Source organism: Bombina bombina, chromosome 4, assembly GCF_027579735.1.
Source record: "Bombina bombina isolate aBomBom1 chromosome 4, aBomBom1.pri, whole genome shotgun sequence".
Classification (NCBI taxonomy): Eukaryota; Metazoa; Chordata; class Amphibia; order Anura; family Bombinatoridae; genus Bombina; species Bombina bombina.
This window is the reverse complement of record NC_069502.1, coordinates 1028549732-1028571523: the sequence shown is the minus strand read 5'-3', so window position 1 is coordinate 1028571523 and position 21792 is coordinate 1028549732. Positions and strand designations below refer to the sequence as shown.

Sequence of the window (21792 nt, the reverse complement as noted above, 5' to 3'; positions counted from 1 at the left end):
GAGGAAACGGTGGAAACACATAAGCCAGGCTGAAGGACCAGGACGCTGCTAGAGCATCTATCAGGGCTGCCTTGGGATCCCTGGACCTGGACCCGTAACAAGGAAGCTTGGCGTTCTGACGAGACGCCATGAGATCCAGTTCTGGTTTGTCCCATAGTTGGATCAACTGGGCAAATACCTCCGGATGGAGCTCCCACTCCCCCGGATGAAAAGTCTGCCGACTTAGAAAATCCGCCTCCCAGTTCTCTACTCCTGGGATATGGATAGCTGAGAGATGGCAAGAGTGAACCTCCGCCCATAGAATTATCTTTGAAACCTCCAACATTGCCAGGGGGCTCCTTGTTCCCCCCTGATGGTTGATATAGGCTACAGTCGTGATGTTGTCCGACTGAAATCTGATGAACCTGACCGCAGCTAGCTGAGGCCAAGCCTGAAGAGCATTGCATATCGCTCTTAGTTCCAGAATGTTTATCGGAAGGAGGGCCTCCTCCTGAGTCCACGAACCCTGAGCCTTCAGGGAGTTCCAGACTGCACCCCAGCCCAGAAGGCTGGCATCTGTCGTTACTATATTCCATTCTGGCCTGCGGAAACTCATTCCCTTGGACAGATGGACCCGAGATAGCCACCAGAGAAGAGAATCCCTGGTCTCTTGATCCAGATTTAGTAGAGGGGACAAATCTGTGTAATCCCCATTCCACTGATTGAGCATGCAAAGTTGCAGTGGTCTGAGATGTAGGCGGGCAAATGGAACTATGTCCATTGCCGCTACCATTAATCCGATTACCTCCATACACTGAGCCACTGACGGATGAGAAGTGGAATAAAGAGCACGGCAGGAAGTTAGAAGTTTTGACAACCTGACCTCTGTCAGATAAATCTTCATTTCTACTGAATCTATCAGAGTTCCTAGGAAGGAAACTATTGTGAGAGGGGAGAGCGAACTCTTTCCTTCATTCACCTTCCACCCGTGAGACCTCAGGAATGCCAGAACAATGTCCGTATGGGACCTGGCGATTTGAAAAGTCGACGCCTGTATCAGGATGTCGTCTAGGTAAGGGGCCACTGCTATACCCCGCGGTCTTAGAACCGCCAGAAGGGACCCTAGAACCTTCGTAAAGATTCTTGGTGCCATGGCTAACCCGAAGGGAAGAGCCACAAACTGGTAATGCCTGTCTAGGTAGGCGAACCTGAGGAACTGATGATGATCCCTGTGTATCAGAATATGTAGATAAGCATCCTTTAAATCCACGGTAGTCATATATTGACCCTCCTGGATCATAGGTAGGATAGTTAGAATAGTCTCCATCTTGAAGGATGGGACCCTGAGAAATTTGTTTAGGATCTTGAGATCCAAGATAGGTCTGAAAGTTCCCTCTTTCTTGGGAACTATAAACAGATTTGAATAGAAGCCCTGCCCCTGTTCCTCCTTTGGAACTGGGTGGATTACTCCCATAACTAGTAAGTCTTGAACGCAATGTAAGAATGCCTCTCTCTTTATCTGGTTTGCAGATAATTGTGAGAGATGAAATCTCCCCTTTGGAGATGAAGCTTTGAAATCCAGAAGCTATCCCTGGGAAACAATCTCCAGAGCCCAGGGATCCTGGACATCTCTTGCCCAAGCCTGGGCAAAGAGAGAAAGTCTGCCCCCCACTAGATCCGATCCCGGATCGGGGGCTACTCCTTCATGCTGTCTTAGAGGCAGCAGCAGGCTTTTTGGCCTGTTTACCCTTGTTCCAAGCCTGGTTAGGTCTCCAGACTGGCTTGGACTGGGCAAAATTTCCCTCTTGTTTTGTAGAAGAGGAAGATGAAGCTGCCCACTCTAGAAGTTTCGAAAGGAAAGAAAATTAGTCTGTTTGGTCCTTAACTTGTTGGACCTATCCTGGGGAAGGGCGTGGCCTTTTCCTCCAGTAATATCAGCTGACCAGGATTTAAGCCATAGCGCCCTACGCGCCTGAATGGCAAAACCTGAATTTTTAGCCGTTAGCTTGGTTAAATGAAAACGGCGTCAGAAAAAAATGAATTGGCTAACTTGAGAGCTTTAAGCCTGTCAAGGATATCATCCAACGGGGTCTCTACCTGTAGAGCCTCCTACAGAGACTCGAACCAGAAAGCCGCTGCAGCAGTGACTGGGGCAATGCATGCAAGAGGCTGGAGAATAAAACCTTGTTGTATAAAGATTTTCTTAAGGAAACCCTCTAATTTTTTATCCATAGGATCTAGGAAAGCACAACTGTCCTCGACAGGAATAGTTGTACGCTTAGCTAGGGTAGAGACTGCTCCCTCCACCTTAGGGACCGTCTGCCACAAGTCCCGTGTAGCGGCATCTATAGGAAACATCTTTTTAAAAGCAGGAGGGGGAGAGAACGGTACACCTGGTCTATCCCATTCCTTAGTAATAATTTCTGAAAACCTCTTAGGGATTGGAAAAATGTCAGTGTAAACAGGCACTGCAAAGTATTTGTCCATTTTACACAATTTCTCTGGGACTACAATGGTGTCACAGTCATCCAGAGTCACTAAAACCTCCCTGAGCAACACGCGGAGGTGTTCAAGCTTAAATTTAAATGCTGTCATTTCAGAGTCAGACTGAAGTAACGCCTTCCCTGAATCAGAGAAGTCACCCACAGATAGAGGCTCTCCTGCTTCAACTTCTGCACATTGTGAGGATATATCAGACATAGCTACTAAAGCGTCAGAGAGCTCTGTATTTGTTCTAGCCCCAGAGCTGTCTCGCTTTCCTTGTAACCCTGGCAGTTTGGACAATACCTCTGTGAGGGTATGATTCATAACTGCCGCCATGTCTTGTAAGGTAAACGCATTGGACGCGCTAGATGTACTTGGCGTCCCTTGAGTGGGAGTTATAGGTTCTGACACGTGGGGAGAGCTAGATGGCATAACCTCCCTTTTGTCAGTCTCAGAAACCTCAGGTGATATCTTTAAAAGCCATAATTTGGTCTTTATAACTTATAGAAAGGTTAGTGCATTTGGTACACATTCTAGGAGGGGGTTCCACAATGACTTCTAAACATAATGAACAAGGAGTTTCCTCTATGTCAGACATGTTTAACAGACTAATAATGAGACCAGTAAGCTTGGAAAACACTTTAATAAATGTGAAAAAAGCAATAATATAAAAATGGTACTGTGCCTTTAAGAGAAATAAACTAGCACATAAACTGCAAAACAGTGTTAAAAAGTAGTAAACTCTACAAAATTTTTACAGTGTGTATAAGGGACTAAAACAGCATTGCACCCACTTGCAAATGGATGATTAACCCCTCAGGCGCAAAAACGAATTAGAAAAACATTAAACCTGTTAACAAACAGTCAACCACTCTGCCACAGCTCTACTGTGGCTCCTACCTGCCCTTAAATTTTTGCAGGAACAAAACCCTCTATAGAGGTCCTATAAGCCAGAGGACTCCTTCAGGGAAGCTGGATGTCTCAGACTGAAAACGAAAATAGGCCCCTCCCACCATGCACTCAAAGTCAGAGGGCCTTAAAAAAGTACTCCTAGGAGTAATCTAACAAGCCATGTGGAAATTAGGCCCCAAATAAAGATTTATCACCCTCAGAGAAAAAACGTTTTTACACTAAGTAATATAGGTATTAACATGAATATTATCCCTTTTTGCAAGCATGATCCCAGTTGTTGTTAAATCACTGTATCAGGCTTACCTTAAATATACCAGGCACTGTCAGCATTTTCAAGACCTTATCATCTCTCTAGAAATAAATATACTGAACATACCTCAAAGCAGGCAATCTGCAGACAGTCCCCCCAACTTAAGTTTTCTTTCCATACTCTTCAGTTATGTGTGAGAACAGCAATGGACCTTAGTTACAAACCACTAAGATCATCAAACCTCCAGGCAGAAGTCTTCTTCCAATTTCTGACTGAGAGTAAAAACAGTACAACGCCGGTACCATTTAAAAATAACAAACTTTTGATTGAAGGTAAAAACTACACTAAGTCACCACATCTCTCTTGATACTTCCTTTCTTGTAGAGAGCTGCAAGAGAATGACTGGGGGTGGCAGTTAGGGGAGGAGCTATATAGACAGCTCTGCTGTGGGTGTCCTCTTGCAGCTTCCTGTTGGGAAGGAGAATATCCCACAAGTAATGGATGAACCCGTGGACTGGATACACTTTTACAAGAGAAATGGTGCTAGTAAAAGTTCTCTCAATTTTAGGGTTAGCATTTTTCTCTGCATGCGCATGTGAAGCATAGATAGATATTCTCAGTGCACCAGCATTTCAAATACTGCAGCTGCTCCAGTCACCACTGGGGCTTGTAACTTGTCAGCAATTAACAAATGGAGTAATTACTAGATGATACAAGCACTTTAGGCTGTCTGAGCAAGTGCTGTATTTAAAATGCTGGTGCACGGAGCATACTTAAATACACTCTTGAAACAGCAATAACTTTTATTACAAGTATTTTTGCTTATACATGTATATTGCAAAAATGATTCTATTCAAAAAGTGTAATGTATGGGCACTTATGGTTTATATATATATATATATATTATAAAGAAAACGATGCGCCAGCTCACCTATACAGAATCTATCAGTGTATCCCTGGTACACTAAGTACTTGATACCAAGGGTGCCTGGGAACATGTAATGAATCAAGTAACACTTAAAGGAGAAAAGTATGTTCTGGCCGGCACTTGCACATAAACTATCCTAAGATAGAAATTTTAAAAACCCTGAGTGATTCGGATGAGAGGACCAAACTCCAGGTGACAAGCTCCCCTCCCCACACATGTCTCTATAAACTTGGTTGAAAAAATATATACATTTATTTTATTGATATAATGCAAGTAGAAAACCTCTATAAGGCTTACAAAATCCAATATAATCAATTGTATCCTGAAATGAAAAACAGATTATGTACTAAACTAAACACATAATAATACAACAACATCCACCAATGGCCATTGGGTATATAACAGGGACTTGAACATGTCATAAATGTCCCACACTTGATATATGATTAGTCACTGATCCAAATAGAAGATTAAGGTATTGTCAGAGCACAGTCACTCTTGATTCATACAATTGCTGAGCAAAGCAGACAGATGGTTAATCCACAGCAAATTAGTATTGTTATCGCATACAGTTGCGGAGCAAAACAAACATATGATTAATCCCCAGCAAGTTAGTGTAGTTGTTGCAGTCAGACAAGGTTTGAAGGTGTCTTAGCAAATATTAGCAGCACAATAACACAGGATCTAGTAAAGTCTTTGCAGGTCTCAGTTGCCCAATCAAGGGCGGAGTACTGGTGTTTTAGTAAACATATAGTGTGCGGTCACATCAGTGGTGGCTCGTGGGTTATTCAAATGGGGGTTCACTATATATATATATATATATATATATATATATATATATATATATATATATATGGCTCCCACCATCCACCACATCTTCATATATTTAAAAGAACACACAGTCAGTCTTCAGGAGACCCTGAAACGTCAGTATTAAATTACTATTCATTACATATACACACACACACACACACACAGATATACACACACACAAACACACACAGATATACACACACATACATACACAGAGATATACACACACATACACACAGAGATACACACACACATACATACACACACAGAGATACATACATACACACATACACAGAGATACATACATACACACATACACAGAGATACATACATACACACATACACAGAGATACACACATACACATACATACACAGAGATACACACACAGAGATACATACACACATACAACACAGAGATACATACACAGATACATACAGAGATACATACACACAGACATATACACAGAGATACACACATAGATAGGCACCAACACATGCACACACAGATATAGGGAGACATACACATATATGCAGGGACATGCATGGTAATATTTTTTTTTTTTTTAAATACTTTTGGAACTTTTTCTTAATCTAAACTTGAGGTCCAGTCCAGCTCAGTACATACTGTATACTTATTATTTTTAGCAACTCACAGACTGACCTCTCTATTACATAGTTGCTGCTTCAAGCGCTGTGCAGGAGTTGTAAATTTCAACCGGAGATCTCCTCTCCCTCATGACCTCCTGCCCTGCAGCATAGGACATCACTGATTTACAATTTAACCCCATGGCTACCAAAAAGGGCTGCAATACACTGCTAAGGAATAAACTGCAGTCCTTTCTGGGAGCCAGGGAGTTAATTTGTGTTCAGCAATTTTAGCATGTTACGGAGTGAGTCTAGACTGCCTGTCTATTAGGTTATTCAAGGAGAATTGTTTACCGGGTCCCAGCTATCCCTGACAGTGACAGGCTCAGCTTTATCCGGGAGGTAGGAGACAGCCTTAGAAAAAGTAAGACGCACAGTCACAGACACGCTGTTATTGTGTAGGCTGTAGCAGTTACTTTAAAGCATTGTTCCGGTCCCTAAAATAAATAGGAGCAGCACAAACAATGGTGCATTAGATTAGTGCATGTTTCCTATCCCCGTTGCCTTGCTTACCTCCGGCCGGCTCCTTTTCTCGCTAACTTAGTCCTGAGTCCTCCTTCCTTCAGCACAGTCAGTTTCACCCACATGTGGCCAGTGCAGTGCACAAATGCTAGTGCCGCCAAGTTAAAATTGTGTGCGCACGGCTGGCGGTAGGTGGAGCTAGGAGGCAGAGCCACAGGGTATTGAGTAAAACTAGCTGTGTGTCTGTGTCACTCACTAGGTAGTTACCTATACCTAACCGGCCGTGCAACTTACTTCTCCAACTCCAAGTCTCCTTGCTCCAGCCACGTCCACGACCATGCTGATAAATTTATATGCTAGCAGCCTATCAGAGCGAGCTGCAAGTTGCAACAAGTGCCACAGGCTGAACTACTGAGTCGGAACATGTCCCTCCCCACTCTCGCCGTGATGACGTATACGGCATCGTGGCGTGCAGCCTATCAGAACACAGGCTGAACATGTCCCTCCCCACTCTCGCACAGTTCAGCGTGTGCGATCAGGGATTGATATAGAAACATTTGAGGCTGGCCCAGATGCCTGCAGTGAACATAGACATCACTGACAGGCATCATATAGGGCTCTAACCGCATGTGCAATGGAAAAAAAAAAAAACAGACACAACATTTTTTTTTGCTTATATTTGAAAAAATACATAAGAATTTGATTTTTGGGGGTTAAAAATAAAATATAATTTTGCCAATAGGGGGCTATTGGAAGAATTATATTTTATGATTTTTGGAGGTTAAAAAAAATAAATATATATATATAATTTTTCCAATAGGGGGCTATTGGAAAAATTATATTTTATTCCCATATTTTTTTTCTCTCTCAGCATCTGACAGGGGGGCACGTGCGGGAGTGCACACATGGAGGAGCCTCCACTTGGTTACATCCATGCATATCTGCGGTCGGTACCGTCATAATCCTTACCATCTTCAGCCCCTAGGGTGCTACCTTAGAGAGACGTTCTCTCCTTCAAGGATCCCAGTCACAGGACATATGGTACAGTTCTTAATACAAGACAATCCCTGCACCAGTTTGTTTGAATGTATGGGCGCTTATGGTTTATATATATATATATATATATATATATATTTGCAATACACATATATATATATATATATATATATATATATATATATATATATATATATATATATATATATATATATAGCCCTGGGACAGAATACTTGACATAATTTCCCTTAAAGTTTTGTGTGCATCAGCATTTTTTGCTTAGTCTTTTTTCGTGTGTCGGTGCTCCTCGCGTCAGGTTTATGCTTGTCGTGTTAGCACATGTCCCTATAGTTATTTTAATACTTTGGCTCGTTTTAGACATGTCTGGTTAGTGCACGTGCATCTCAGGTTTTGGTGCGTTAAATCCTATTTAGCTGTCAGTTTTTTTTTTTCCTGCGTTGGGGTGCGTGTTTCTAGAGAGTAAACCGTTTTTTCGGATGTGGTGTTAATGTCTCCTGCTTTCTTTTGCAGTTCGGCTTGGCGTGCATTGTACCTGTAAGTTTATTTTCTAAGTTGCTTAGGAGGGGTAAGTTATTTCCATTCCTCAAGCTTTTTTAAGGGGGTTATAGTGTTTATTGCTTTGCTTTGTCAAATGCTATAATGGAGTAGTCTGATTCTATCCCTAAATCTACCCTAGAAGCTGAGTCCCCTGAACACATTTCTACTATTAATTTTGCTTCTTTGGGTATTAATCCTCCTGTTTACATGAGAATGTTTTATGACATTTCATTAGTGTGAAAAAATGTTATCAAAGCTGCAGTTTCTGAATCGCTAGAGGCTCTCCTGCTTCAAACAAGCGCAAAGGGTCAGTTCAGAATTTACCTTCTGCTAGTATTATGTGCCGTGAAGCCAGGGATACTTTAATATCTTCAGATGGTTAAGTTTCCTCTGGTGATGAGGAGTCTATCTGATGTTTGAACCTGATATTTCCTCTTGTTTGTTTAAAATTGAACATATTAGTTCTCTTTTGAAGGAGGTCTTAATTACTTTAGGGGTTAAAGACCCTAAGGTTTCTGATGATAACCCTTGTAATCGTTTGAATTCAGTTTTTAAGACTATTGTTTAAACTCAGTGAGTTTTTTCCTATTCCTTCTGCTGTCTCAGACCATTCACTAGAAATCATGTCAAACCCAGGTAATTCATTTAACCCCAGATTATTGTCTCTTTCCTTTCGAGGAAAGAAGCTGTTTGACTCGGATTTGGATTCTGTTATATCTATTTTTACAGGAGGTAAAGGGACTTTTCTTCCTCAAGACAAGAAGTCTAGAGGGAAATCTAAAGCTTCCAATTATTTCGTCAGAAAAAGGAACAAAAGGTCGACTCCTCTGCTCAGAAGTTAGGCACCTCTGACATAGTCTGGAGGCCTAGTGCTAACTGGAACAGTCAAAGCAGGCGAAGAAATCTATCTCTACTACAAAATCTGCAGGAAGGTGCAGCCCCTGATTTAGAAGTTCTGGTAGGGGGCAGGTTAAGCCTCTTTCAGAAGGTTTGGTTTCTGTTTGTTCCAGATCCCTGAATATAGTCTCCCAGGGATATTGAATAGGGTTCACAACAAGGCCTCCCAAAATAAGGTTTTTTTTCCTTCCATTGTTCCAAGGAATCTTTTAGAACTTCAAGCTTTTTTCCAGATCTGGAAGCTATGGGAGTAATTTTACCAGATCCTTTGCAGGAACGAGGTATGGGATTGTATTCAAATCTCTTCATTGTTCCAAAGAAGAAAAGTACTTTCAGACCAGTTCTAGATCTGAAAGCTCTGAACAAGTTTGTAAGACCTCGAAATTTCAAAAAGGAAACTATTCAGACTATTCTGCCTTTTGTTCAGCAAGGTCAGTTTAAGTCCAGAATAGATTTAAAGGATGCTTACCTTCCAATTCACAGAGAACATTTTCAGTTTCTGAGGTTTGCTTTTCTGAACAAGCATTTTCAGCTTGTTGCTCTACCATTTGGTCTGGCTACAGCTTCAAGAATCCTCACAAAGAACTTCAGAACTCAGGGTATTGCAGTGTTTCCTTATCTGGACGATATCTTGGTTCAAACATTTTCCTTTTAGCAGAATCTCACAACAATCTTCAACAACCTGGTTGGAGAATTAATTTTACAAAAATGTCTTTGATTCCTCAAACAAAAGTAACTTTTTTGGGGGTTTCAAATAGATTCAGTCTCCATGAGTCTTTCTCTAACAGAGCAGAGAAGGTTAAGACTGGTGTCAGCTTGTCATGAACCTTCGGTCGCTCTCGTTCACCTCTTTTGCTCTTTATATGCAAGTTCTAGATCTTAGGATTGCAGCTTTAGATGCAACTCAGTTTTCTCATTTACACATTTGGTCTTTTCAGCTTTGTATGCTTCATCATTGGTGCAGACATTATACTCAGCTGTCTCAAAATATATTTTTGGATCCCAGTACAAGTCAATCTCTAATTTGGTGGCTGGATCATCAGTTTATTCTTTTGCTCATCCTACCTAGACTCTGATCACTAATAGATGCAAGTCTCTCAAGTTGGGGAGCTGTTTGGGGGTCTCAGAGCACAGGGAGTTTGAGATTACCAATAAATGTTCTTGAACTCTGTGTTATTTTCAGGGCTCTTCAAGCTTGGCCTTTGTTGAAGAGAGAAGCTTATCTTTGTTTTCAGACAGACAATGTCACAGCAGTCGCCTGTGTCAACCTTCAGGGGAACTCACCGTTCCCTAGCCATGAGGGAAGTGTCTCAAATTATCTTATGGGCATAAACCAGTTCCTGTATAGTTTTTTCAATTCATATTCTAGGGGTGAGCAACTGGGAATCTGACTTTCTCAGTCATCAATCTCTACTTCCAGTTGAGTGGTCTCTTCACCAGGATGTGTTAAATCAGATTGTGGATCTTTGAGGTCTCCCAGAAATAGATCTGATGGCCTCGTGTTTGAACAACAAACTTCCCAGGTATTTTGCAAGGTCCAGGGACCCTTAAGCAGAGTTTTGTGGATGCTCTAGTAGCTCCTTGGTCATTTCAGCCTGCTTATCTGTTTCCTCCTTTCAGAATTACTAGGAATACACAGTTTCTACAGGATGGTCTGGATAAGGGTCTACCTGCCCGTTATCTGAAGGGACAGATTTCTGCCTTTCAAACTTGCTTCATAGGAAAATTGCTAATCTTCCTGATATTTATGGTTTTGTTCAGGCTTTGGTTCTTATTAAACCTGTAATCAAGCCAATTTCTCCTCCATGGAATCGTAACTTGGTGTTAAAAGGACAGTAAAGTAAAAATTAAACTGATTCAGATAGAGCATGAAATTTTAAACAACTTTCCAATTTACTTGTTATCAAATTTGCTTTGTTGTCTTGGTATCTTTTATTGAAGAGTAAAACTAGGTAGGCTCATAAGAACTCAGGAGTGTGCACATGTCTTTAGCACTCTATGGCAGCAGTGTTTTGCAACATTATATAACAAAGCATCAAATAATGTTGCAAAAACACTGCTGCCATAGACTACTAAAGGACACATGGACACTTTTAAAAAGTCAAGTAAATCACAGTAAGTTAAAATATACATAAATATGGAATGTTTAAACAATCTTAACAGATATGCATACAGAGTCTAAAAATTGTCATATTAACTTAGATCAAGCCAGGTATATAAATTGTGCAGTACCTGCTATGAAAATGATAACAAAATGTATGCTTACCTGATAAATTTCTTTCTTTCCAGACATGGAGAGTCTACAACGTCATTCAATTACAAGTAGGAATATCACTCCTGGCCAACAGGAGAGGAGGCAAAAAGCACAACATCAAAGCTGTTAAGTTTCACTCCCCTACCCATAATCCACAGTCATTCGACCAAAGGGAAATGGAAAAGGAATAACACAAAGGTGTAGAGGTGCCTGAGGTTTAGTCAAAAATAACTGTCTTAATAAAGGGTGGGGTCATGGACTCTCCATATCCGGAAAGAAATACATTTATTAGGTAAGCATAAATTTTGTTTTCTTTCCTAAAATATGGAGAGTCTACAACGTTCAATTACTAGTGGGAACCAATACCCAAGCTAGAGGACACCGAATGAACAGGGAGGGAGAACAAGACAGGCAGACCTAAACAGAAGGCACCACCGCTTGAAGAACCTTTCTCCAAAAAGAGGCCTTAGCCGAGGCAAAAGTATCAAATTTGGAAAATTTAGAAAAAAGTATGCAGTGAGGACCAAGTTGCAGCCTTGCAAATCTGTTCCACAGAAGCTTCATTTTTGAAAGCCTAAGAAGAGGAGACAGCCCTAGTGGAATGAGCTGTAATTCTCTCACAAGGCTGCTGTCCAACAGTCTCATAAGCAAAACAAATCATACTTCTCAACCAGAGGGAAAGAGAAGTAGAAGTAGTCTTCTGACCCTTACACTTTCCTGAGAAACAAACAAACAGGGCAGAAGACTGGCGAAAATCCTGTAGGTAGAATTTTAGAGCATGCACAACATCCAAGTTGTGCAACAGATGTTCTTTATGAGAAGAAGGATTGGGACAGAGAGAAGGAACAACAATTTCCTGATTAATATTTCTATCCGAAACCACCTTAGGAAGAAACCCCAATTTAGTACGAAGAACCGCCTTATCCGCATGAAAGATAAGGTAAGGCGAATCACACTGCAAAGCTGAGAGCTCCGAAACTCTCCAAGCAGAAGAGATAGCAATAAGAAACAAAACCTTCCAAGATAGCAACTTAATATCTATGGAATGCATTTGCTTAAACAGAGCCTGCTGCAAAACTTTAAAAACAAGATTAAGGCTCCAAGGAGGAGCAACAGGTTTAAACACAGGCCTGATTCTGACCAGGGCCTGACAAAAAGATTTAACATCTGGAACATCCACCAGACGCTTGTGTAACAAAATAGATAATGCAGAAATCTGACCTTTCAGAGAACTGACTGACAACCCATTCTCCAGACCTTCCTGGAGAAAAGACAAAATTCTAGCAATCCTGACCCTACTCCAAGAGTAGCCCTTAGATTCACACCAATAAAGGTATTCACGCCATACCTTATGGTAAATTTTTCTAGTAACAGGCTTGCGAGCCTGGATCATGGTCTCAATGACCGACTCCATGCTTAGACAGAACTAATCGTTCAATTTCCAGGCAGTCAGCTTCAGAGAAACGAGATTTGGATGGAGGAATGGACCCTGAGTTAGAAGGTCATTCCTCAGAGGAAACTTCCAAGGCGGACGAGATGACATCTTCACTAGGTCTGCATACAAGATCCTGCGAGGCCATGCAGGAGTTATTAGAATTACCAATGCTCTCTCTGTTTGATACAAGCAATAACTCGTGGAAGGATCGCAAACGGAGGAAACAGGTATACTAGACCGAAATCCCAAGGATCTACCAGAGCATCTATCAGAGCGGCCTTAGGATCTCTTGACCTTGAACCGTACCTTGGAAGCTTGGCGTTCTACCGAGACGCAATCAGATCAAACTCCGGCAACCCCCCATTTGAGGGTTAACCTTGAGAACACCTCCGGATGGAGAGCCCACTCCCCAGGATGAAATGTCTGTCTACTCAGGAAATCCACTTCCCAGTTGACCACTCCAGGAATGTGGATGGCAGATAGACAACAATTGTGAGCTTCCACCCACTGAATAATCCGTGCCACCTCCTTCATGGCTAAGGAACTCCGAGTTCTTCCCTGGTGGTTGATGTAAGCCACTGAGGTGATGTTGTCCGACTGAAACCTGATAAACCGGGCTAAAAACAATTGAGGCCAAGCCATCAGAGCATTGTAAATCACTCTCAACTCCAAGATGTTTATTGGGTGAGCAGACTCCACCCGAGTCCATAGTCCCTGCGCCTTTAACGAGTTTCAGACTGCTCCCTCAGCCTAGCAGGCTGGCGTCTGTGGTCACAATCACCCAGGAAGGTCTCTGGAAGCATGTGCCCTGAGACAGATGCTCCTGTGCAAGCCACCATGGGAGAGAGTCTCTTGTCGACTAGTCTAGATCTATCCTCTGAGATAGATCCGAATGGTCTCCGTTCCATTGCATAACTGCAGAGCTCTCAAATGGAATCGAGCAAAGGGAATGATGTCCATGGAAGCGACCATCATACCAATTACCTCCACACATTGAGCTACTGACAGCCTAACAGTAGACTGAAGAGAGAGGCAAGAGAAAAGAATCTTGAAATTTTCTGACCCGTCAGAAAACTTTTCATAGATATGGTTCCTAAGAAAACCACCGATGTGCTGGAACAAGGGAACTCTTCTCCAGATTCACTTTCCATTCGTGGGAATGTAGAAAAGACAACAAGATCTCTGTATGAGAGTTTGCTTGTTGAAAAGATGGCGCCTGAACCAATATGTCGTCCAGGTAGGGCGCCACTGCAATTCCCCAAGACCTGATCACTGCCAAGAGAGCCCCCAGAGAAAGGCCAAACGGAAGAGCCACAAACTGAAAGTGTTTGTCTAGAAAGACGAATCTCAGGAACTTGTGATGATCCCTGTGGATGGGAACATAGAGATACATCCTTCAGGTCTATGGTCATCATGAACTGACCCTCTTGGAACAACGGAAGAATGGAACAAATGGTTTCCATTTTGAAGGACGGTACCCTGAGAAACTTGTTGAGAGGTCTAAAATGGGCCGAAAGGTTCCCTCTTTTTTGGGAACCACAAACAGATTTGAATAGAATACTAGACCCTGTTCCCTTACTGGTACAATTACTCCCAGGGAGGAAAGGTCGTGAACGCAGTTCAAGAATGCCTCTCTTTTTACCTAGTCTGCAGATAATCTTGAGAGGCAGAATCTGCCCCCTGGGAAGGATTCTATTTTGTAATCCTGAGATACTATGTCCACAGCCAAAGGATCTGGGACATCTCGTATCCACGCTTGATAAAAAAGGGAAAGTCTGCCCCCACTTGATCCAATCCCGGATCGGGGGCCACTTCATACTGACTTAGACTCAGCTGAGGGTTTCTTTGATTGCTTCCCCTTATTCCAAGATTGATTGGGCTTCCAAGAAGACTTGGACTGTTCCTGCTTGGAAGAGGGAGAGGAAGACTTTTGACCTTTGAAGTTACAAAAGAAATAAAAATTATGGGGGGCGGAGCCAGCTGCTGACATGAGAGCAGCATAACACCGGAGCTCCGCCACTAAAGCCCTATATCCAGCCGTTTATCCTGGCCATCCTGCCTCCAAACACCCTTAAACAACCCCACACCAGCTCCTCTATCATCGAACAACTTTATGGACAAAGATTGGCCGAAAAACGGCCACTTTTTTCATCCGCCCTACTTCGGCCTACTCAGACCCTCCAGGCTGTAATGGCAGCCGCATCTACCATCAGCAGGAACTAAAGGCTCCCCAGCCATCAGACTACACAGTCAGGAGCCTCAACCTGCAATCCAGAAGCTCAGGGAATCTAAAAACGATCCGGTGGTGAACCGGAGGAAGAGCACTCAGATCCGGATACCACCTATAACTTTAGTCCCCGGCTTGGGCCTACACTGGACTGGAAGGGGTAAGCTTTATATACCTACATTCTTACACATTGTGCTCACACAGCACCAAAGCTATTATCTTACTCTGCTTCTCCACTAACTCAGCCTAGTGAAGATTATAACAGTGTAAAGTAGCCATAACTCCTATCAGCTACTAGCTCCCACCTCTGGGGATATTAAAGGCCTACAAAATTTAACTTTACTGATTTCATCTACCTCTCATTCACTCCCTGTATAGAAAGGAGGGATAATCAGTATCCGATTAGCTGATCTCTGCTCATTGTTATAGAGACTGTCGGCATACTCAGAATAGCAAAAGCTGCTTCTTTTACTTGTAACTGTCTGGAAGTTTAAAATCAATACTTTCCTGGTACTGGAAGCCTTTTAAATTTCAATCAGTAATACATATATGTCACCTAACATGACAACCAGACGTACCTTAAAACAAGATAAGCTGGTGAAACCTGCAACAGGCAAACTCCTAACAATGTCCTCATTCCTACAATGTTCAGACACAGAAGATTTGTCTCCTACTAATCAAAGGCAAAGAGAGAAACATGCAGCAAATGCTACTCAGGACCTGCAACACTGCAGACCCCAAATAGCAGACTCACAGCTACCAGCAACAATACTGCAGAATCTTCCCACAAAATAAGACATAGCAGACATAGTGCGGTCATGTATCAGAGAGGAATTAGCCGAGATGAGGCAGGATTTACATACGCTGGGCTTTCAGGTTGAAACCTTGGAAAGTAATCAGGACACTATGAAAGAGGATATTCAACATCTCACAGAACAAGTTAACTCACAGCAAGAAACCATTGTGTCACTCCAGGAAAAATTAGACGACTTGGAGAACCGCAGCAGGTGCAAAAACATGCGCATCAGAGGCGTACCTGAATCTGTGTTACCAAGGGATTTTCAAGTTTACCTCCAAGCCTTGTTTCAACATTTAAAGGACCCCACTTTCACAGCAGAGATCCCCTGGGTTAGAGCACACAGGACTCTAAGACCTAAACCCCCGGACTCAGCGCCACCCAGACACATAGTAATTCGCTTTAAGAATTTCCAGGAAAAGGAAATGTTGTTATCTCAATCTAGAAAGAACCAGCCTGTACGATTTAGAGGGAATGTTCTGCAATTCTTTCAAGACCTCTCGACACACACCCTGCAACGGAGGAAAGAATTCGCCCCAATCACCACCTTGTTGTGGACTAAAAAGATCCCATACCGCTGGGGATTCCCGACGCACATCTGGACTATCAGAAAAAACTGTCGATACATATGTAGGAGACCGGAGGACATCCCAAGCTTTTGCTCCACACTGGACCTAGACCCTCCTTCTGGGTCCTCCTCCCTTGTCCTCCCCACCCAAGAGGCAAAACCCACCAGCCGATTCATGGCATATTGTCTCACAAAAGAAAAACAAACCAGCTACGACCCCGTCAAGAAGCCAAATTGCTTCCAGTCCCGCTTCTTCTACCCACTCTACCCAACAATTTCTCCACTTTGAGTGTGTAACTGAGGTTCCCTGTAAGATTGGGCAAGTAAATGTACCATGTGTTTGTAACCCCTTGGAATCTTACTGGTTTCTATATTTACTCCCCCGTACAACTGCTTTCACTTTCCTTATCTCCCCCCACCCTCCCTTCCCTTTCCCGATCCATCCCTCCCATTCCTTCATACCCCCCCACCCCTTTTGTTCTTAATTCCCCTTTGGCCAGGTTATTCTGCTCTACCATAACTAATAGACCCACATACCATAGGGCTAGTAGTGGTATTACCCCCCTAACCACTCTCACTTATGCCCTATAATAGGAAGAGAGTTTTTTTTCCTTTTGTTAATCTTGTTGATATTTTCATGTTTTGTATTGTTACTAATATTTTATTGTTTTTCATGACTTTTTTATTACCACAATGTTTGCCAAATGTATTGTTCTCATTTGCAGGAATCCACTCACACTCACACACACACTGCATCACCGTAATGTTTCCCCTCCTTAATTACCAGACATCCCCTCAACTTCCCTGCAAAAATCATGGCTAACGGCACCCCTTCTATCCCAAAATGCTAGGGGTCTGAATTCACCCCATAAAAGAACAAAAGCGCTGCTAGATCTCTCCAAAAGACAAGTAAATATACTATTTCTCCAAGAGACACACTTTAAACATAACAAAGAGCCCAAATATTTCGGCAAGACATTCACCACTCATTACCACAGTTCCAACAGTTCTAAGAGGGGCGGAGTCAGTATCCTCATCAATAAATCAACCCCTTTCACCCTTATACAATCGGCTAAAGACTCTGAAGGCAGATATCTGGGCCTGGTAGGCTTACTCTATGGCAGACCAATCACGCTAATAAACATATATGCCCCAAACTCCAACCAAACTGCATTCTTTAACAAAATTACAGACATCACTAAGGGACCCACCTTTATTGCGGGAGATTTTAATACCCTTACACCCCTCTAAGGATAGTTCAAATCTAAACATAAAGATATCCAAATCAATTACAAATACCCTTTGGAGAGGAATGACAAAACCTCAACCTATATGACACTTGGCGTCTTATACACCCTGAAACCCGTGATTATACCTTTTTCTCTCATTCCAATAAATCTCACAGCCGCCTTGATTATATACTTTCAAATCAAGCAGCACTGGCCCTAGCTAACAGATGCGACATATCCCCCACATCATGGTTGGACCACTCTGCTGTAAAACTCCAACTATCTTGGTACAATACACCCTCTACACTATACCAATGGAGACTTAATGAAACCCTTTTAAACAATCCTGACACAGTAACACAAATTAACAAAATTGTGGTTAACAGTAATTCATCATTTCAGAAGTATATAAAAGAACTATCCCTAAAATAAGTGGATTTAAGTTATGTGATTATTGATTCAAGCATTGTCACTCACTGTCGGCAGTCACCTGTGGTCAAATGAAGTTTAAATATTTTTGTTTCATCTTTTCAACATGGAAGACGGGGCAGTTTTAGGGTTTGTTAAAATATAGGAAATCTAATACCATAACACATGTTAAAGTAAAACAAATTCTTCTTCCATCAGGATTCTGATTTCTTATTCTGAAGTTGCTAATAAGGAACAAGACTGCAGTGCAGGAGGTCCCCAGTATCTGCATTGGAAAGAGGACACCCAGGTGAACGACACGTTTGAGAATGACTACACGTCTAATACACTGAATTAGTTAAAAATGATTTGATATTTTGTCTATTCTCTTCTATTATTTTAGAACGCAGTATTATACAATTTTGGAAAATAAATAATTCGATATTACCTTCTAATTTTTAAATGCGGATTTTATACTGGAAAGCATATTTGTAGAATCATTTATTTTTGTGCTTGAAAGGCTTCGCCAATCAAAATTCTCTGACCGAGGGTTTTGCATTTTACTTCAATAATCAAATGGACACATCACATTTATCACACAAAGGGTGTTGATAAAAATAGTAAAAATGTCCTTTTCAAAATGTTTGCTAGTATTCTAAGACAATATGGAATAACTCTATTATCTTGCGCATGTGCAATACACTCTGAAACAACCACAGATGCCATTTTAGATATATATGAATATTTTGTCTAGATTCATAAAACCTATATTCAGCAAGTGGGACAGCCAATTACTAATGCATATGTGTTTAATAGCCATATGCGTGATATCCCGTACAGCTAATAATATCTGCAGGAAATGCAACAAAACTGAAATTATGACTAACACATCCAGAAGGCAATGTTTTCCTTTTAAATGGGATTTCTTTCAGCAATCACCTATTTGTGATTGTTATTTGTCTGTTTGCCTTTCTGCCTTGTTTATTGGCAACTGAGATGAGTTCCTTTTTTTTTTTTTACATTTAACAGAAGTCCCAAACATGTTTTGGAAAAACCCATAACAATTTACATTATCTAGAACAGAGCTTTCCAAACTTTTCATGTTGGTGACACACTTTTTAGACCTACATCATTTCGTGACACAGTAATTCAGTTGTACTAGCAAACAGGAGGTTAAACCAACTTGTTTTAAGAGATACGGACACATACATAAATGATATAATAACAATGTATTTACAAGTAACAGTATGTTTGTGCAAGAATTAAAAAAAGTTTAATAACACCAACGGCTACTTACTATTTTAATGGGATGTATGAGGTTGATGGGATGAACACAATTTCAGAATATTTGGTGGGATATTAGCTAAAGACACTTGCATTTCATTAGCAAGCATTTTTAAGCTTCCCCTTCCTATCCATATATCAAGAGCAGGAGCAGCAATGCACTACTGGGAGCTAGTTGCAAAAAAAAACCCCACTGACTTCTGACTTCAGCTCAGCGTTTAAGCTGTCGCCCTTAGACCTCGGTGAGTCCGATTGACTACTGCCCACACTGCAAACACACTGCTGTCCCACTCACTGACTACACATGCAGTCACAAGCCGATTAAGGAGACTACACATGCAGTCACGAGCCAATTAAGGAGACTACATGTGCAGTCAGGAGCCAATGTGCCACCAATGGGAATAGTTTCAGTTCCCACTGAGCTGCGCCAATAGTATAAGATGATCTGTGACCCCAAGGTATCAATCACGTGTCAACCACGTGATATGCGTAGCAGGCAGGCGAAAAGTCAGAAACCAAAAAAAATGTTAAAAAAAAATTAAATTTTAAAAAATTTGTGCTGAAGCAGGGACACACCTACACACTGCTTACCGACACACTAGTGTGTCCCGACACACAGTTTGGAAAGCACTGATCTAGAACCTTGTATAGCTATCTTTTTACAGTAAAAACATAATTTATGCTTACCTGATAAATTTATTTCTCTTGTAGTGTGTTCAGTCCACGGGTCATCCATTACTTATGGGATATATTCTCCTTCCCAACAGGAAGTTGCAAGAGGATCACCCAAGCAGAGCTGCTATATAGATCCTCCCCTCACATGTCATATCCAGTCATTCGACCGAAACAAGACGAGAAAGGAGAAACTATAAGGTGCAGTGGTGACTGGAGTTATAATTTTAAAATTTAGAACCTGCCTGAAAAAGACAGGGCGGGCCGTGGACTGAACACACTACAAGAGAAATAAATTTATCAGGTAAGCATAAATTATGTTTTCTCTTTTTAAGTGTGTTCAGTCCACGGGTCATCCATTACTTATGGGTTACCAATACCAAAGCTAAGTACACGGATGATGGGAGGGACAAGGCAGGAACATTACACAGAAGGAACCACTGCCTGTAGAACCTTTCTCCCAAAACCAGCCTCCGAAGAAGCGAAAGTGTCAAATTTGTAAAATTTGGAAAAAGTATGAAGTGAAGACCAAGTTGCAGCCTTGCAAATCTGTTCAACAGAGGCCTCATTCTTAAAAGCCCAGGTGGAAGCCACAGCTCTGGTGGAATGAGCTGTAATTCTTTCAGGAGGCTGCTGTCCAGCAGTCTCATAGGCTAAACGTATTATGCTACGAAGCCAAAAAGAGAGAGAGGTAGCCGAAGCCTTTTGACCTCTCCTCTGTCCAGAGTAAACGACAAACAGAGAAGAAGTTTGTCTAAAATCTTTAGTTGCCTGTAAGTAGAACTTCAGAGCACGGACCACGTCTAGATTATGCAAAAGACGTTCCTTCTTTGAAGAAGGATTAGGACATAATGATGGAACAACAATCTCTTGATTGATATTCCTGTTAGAAACAACCTTAGGTAAAAACCCAGGTTTAGTACGCAGAACTACCTTGTCTGAATGAAAGATCAGATAAGGAGAATCACAATGTAAGGCAGATAACTCAGAGACTCTTCGAGCCAAGGAAATAGCCACCAAAAACAAAACTTTCCAAGATAAAAGCTTAATATCAATAGAATGAAGGGGTTCAAACAGAACACCCTGAAGAACTTTAAGAACCAAGTTTAAGCTCCACGGAGGAGCAACAGCTTTAAACACAGGCTTAATTCTAGCCAAAGCCTGACAAAAGGCCTGGACGTCTGGATGCTCTGCCAGACGTTTGTGTAAAAGAATAGACAGAGCTGAAATCTGTCCCTTTAGCGAACTAGCGGATAAACCCTTTTCTAAACCCTCTTGTAGAAAAGCTAATATCCTAGGAATCCTAACCTTACTCCATGAGTAACTCTTGGATTCGCACCAATATAAATATTTACGCCATATCTTATGGTAAATTTTTCTTGTCACAGGTATCCGAGCCTGTATTAATGTATCAATAACCGAATCCGAAAACCCACGCTTTGATAGAATCAAGCGTTCAATTTCCAGGCAGTCAGCCTCAGAGAAAACATAATTTATGCTTACCTGATAAATTCCTTTCTTCTGTAGTGTGATCAGTCCACGGGTCATCATTACTTCTGGGATATTACTCCTCCCCAACAGGAAGTGCAAGAGGATTCACCCAGCAGAGCTGCATATAGCTCCTCCCCTCTACGTCACTCCCAGTCATTCGACCAAGGACCAACGAGAAAGGAAAAGCCAAGGGTGAAGTGGTGACTGGAGTATAAATTAAAAAATATTTACCTGCCTTAAAAACAGGGCGGGCCGTGGACTGATCACACTACAGAAGAAAGGAATTTATCAGGTAAGCATAAATTATGTTTTCTTCTGTTAAGTGTGATCAGTCCACGGGTCATCATTACTTCTGGGATACCAATACCAAAGCAAAAGTACACGGATGACGGGAGGGATAGGCAGGCTCTTTATACAGAAGGAACCACTGCCTGAAGAACCTTTCTCCCAAAAATAGCCTCCGATGAAGCAAAAGTGTCAAATTTGGAAAATTTGGAAAAAGTA

At 41.7% G+C, this 21792-nt stretch overlaps 1 protein-coding gene across 3 annotated transcripts in view; it reads right to left on the bottom strand.

Annotated features, from left to right (window-relative positions):
• The window catches only part of TASP1 (taspase 1), a 680735-nt gene that overhangs the window by 241581 nt on the left and 417362 nt on the right, over positions 1 to 21792 (bottom strand). The window lies entirely within an intron of this gene.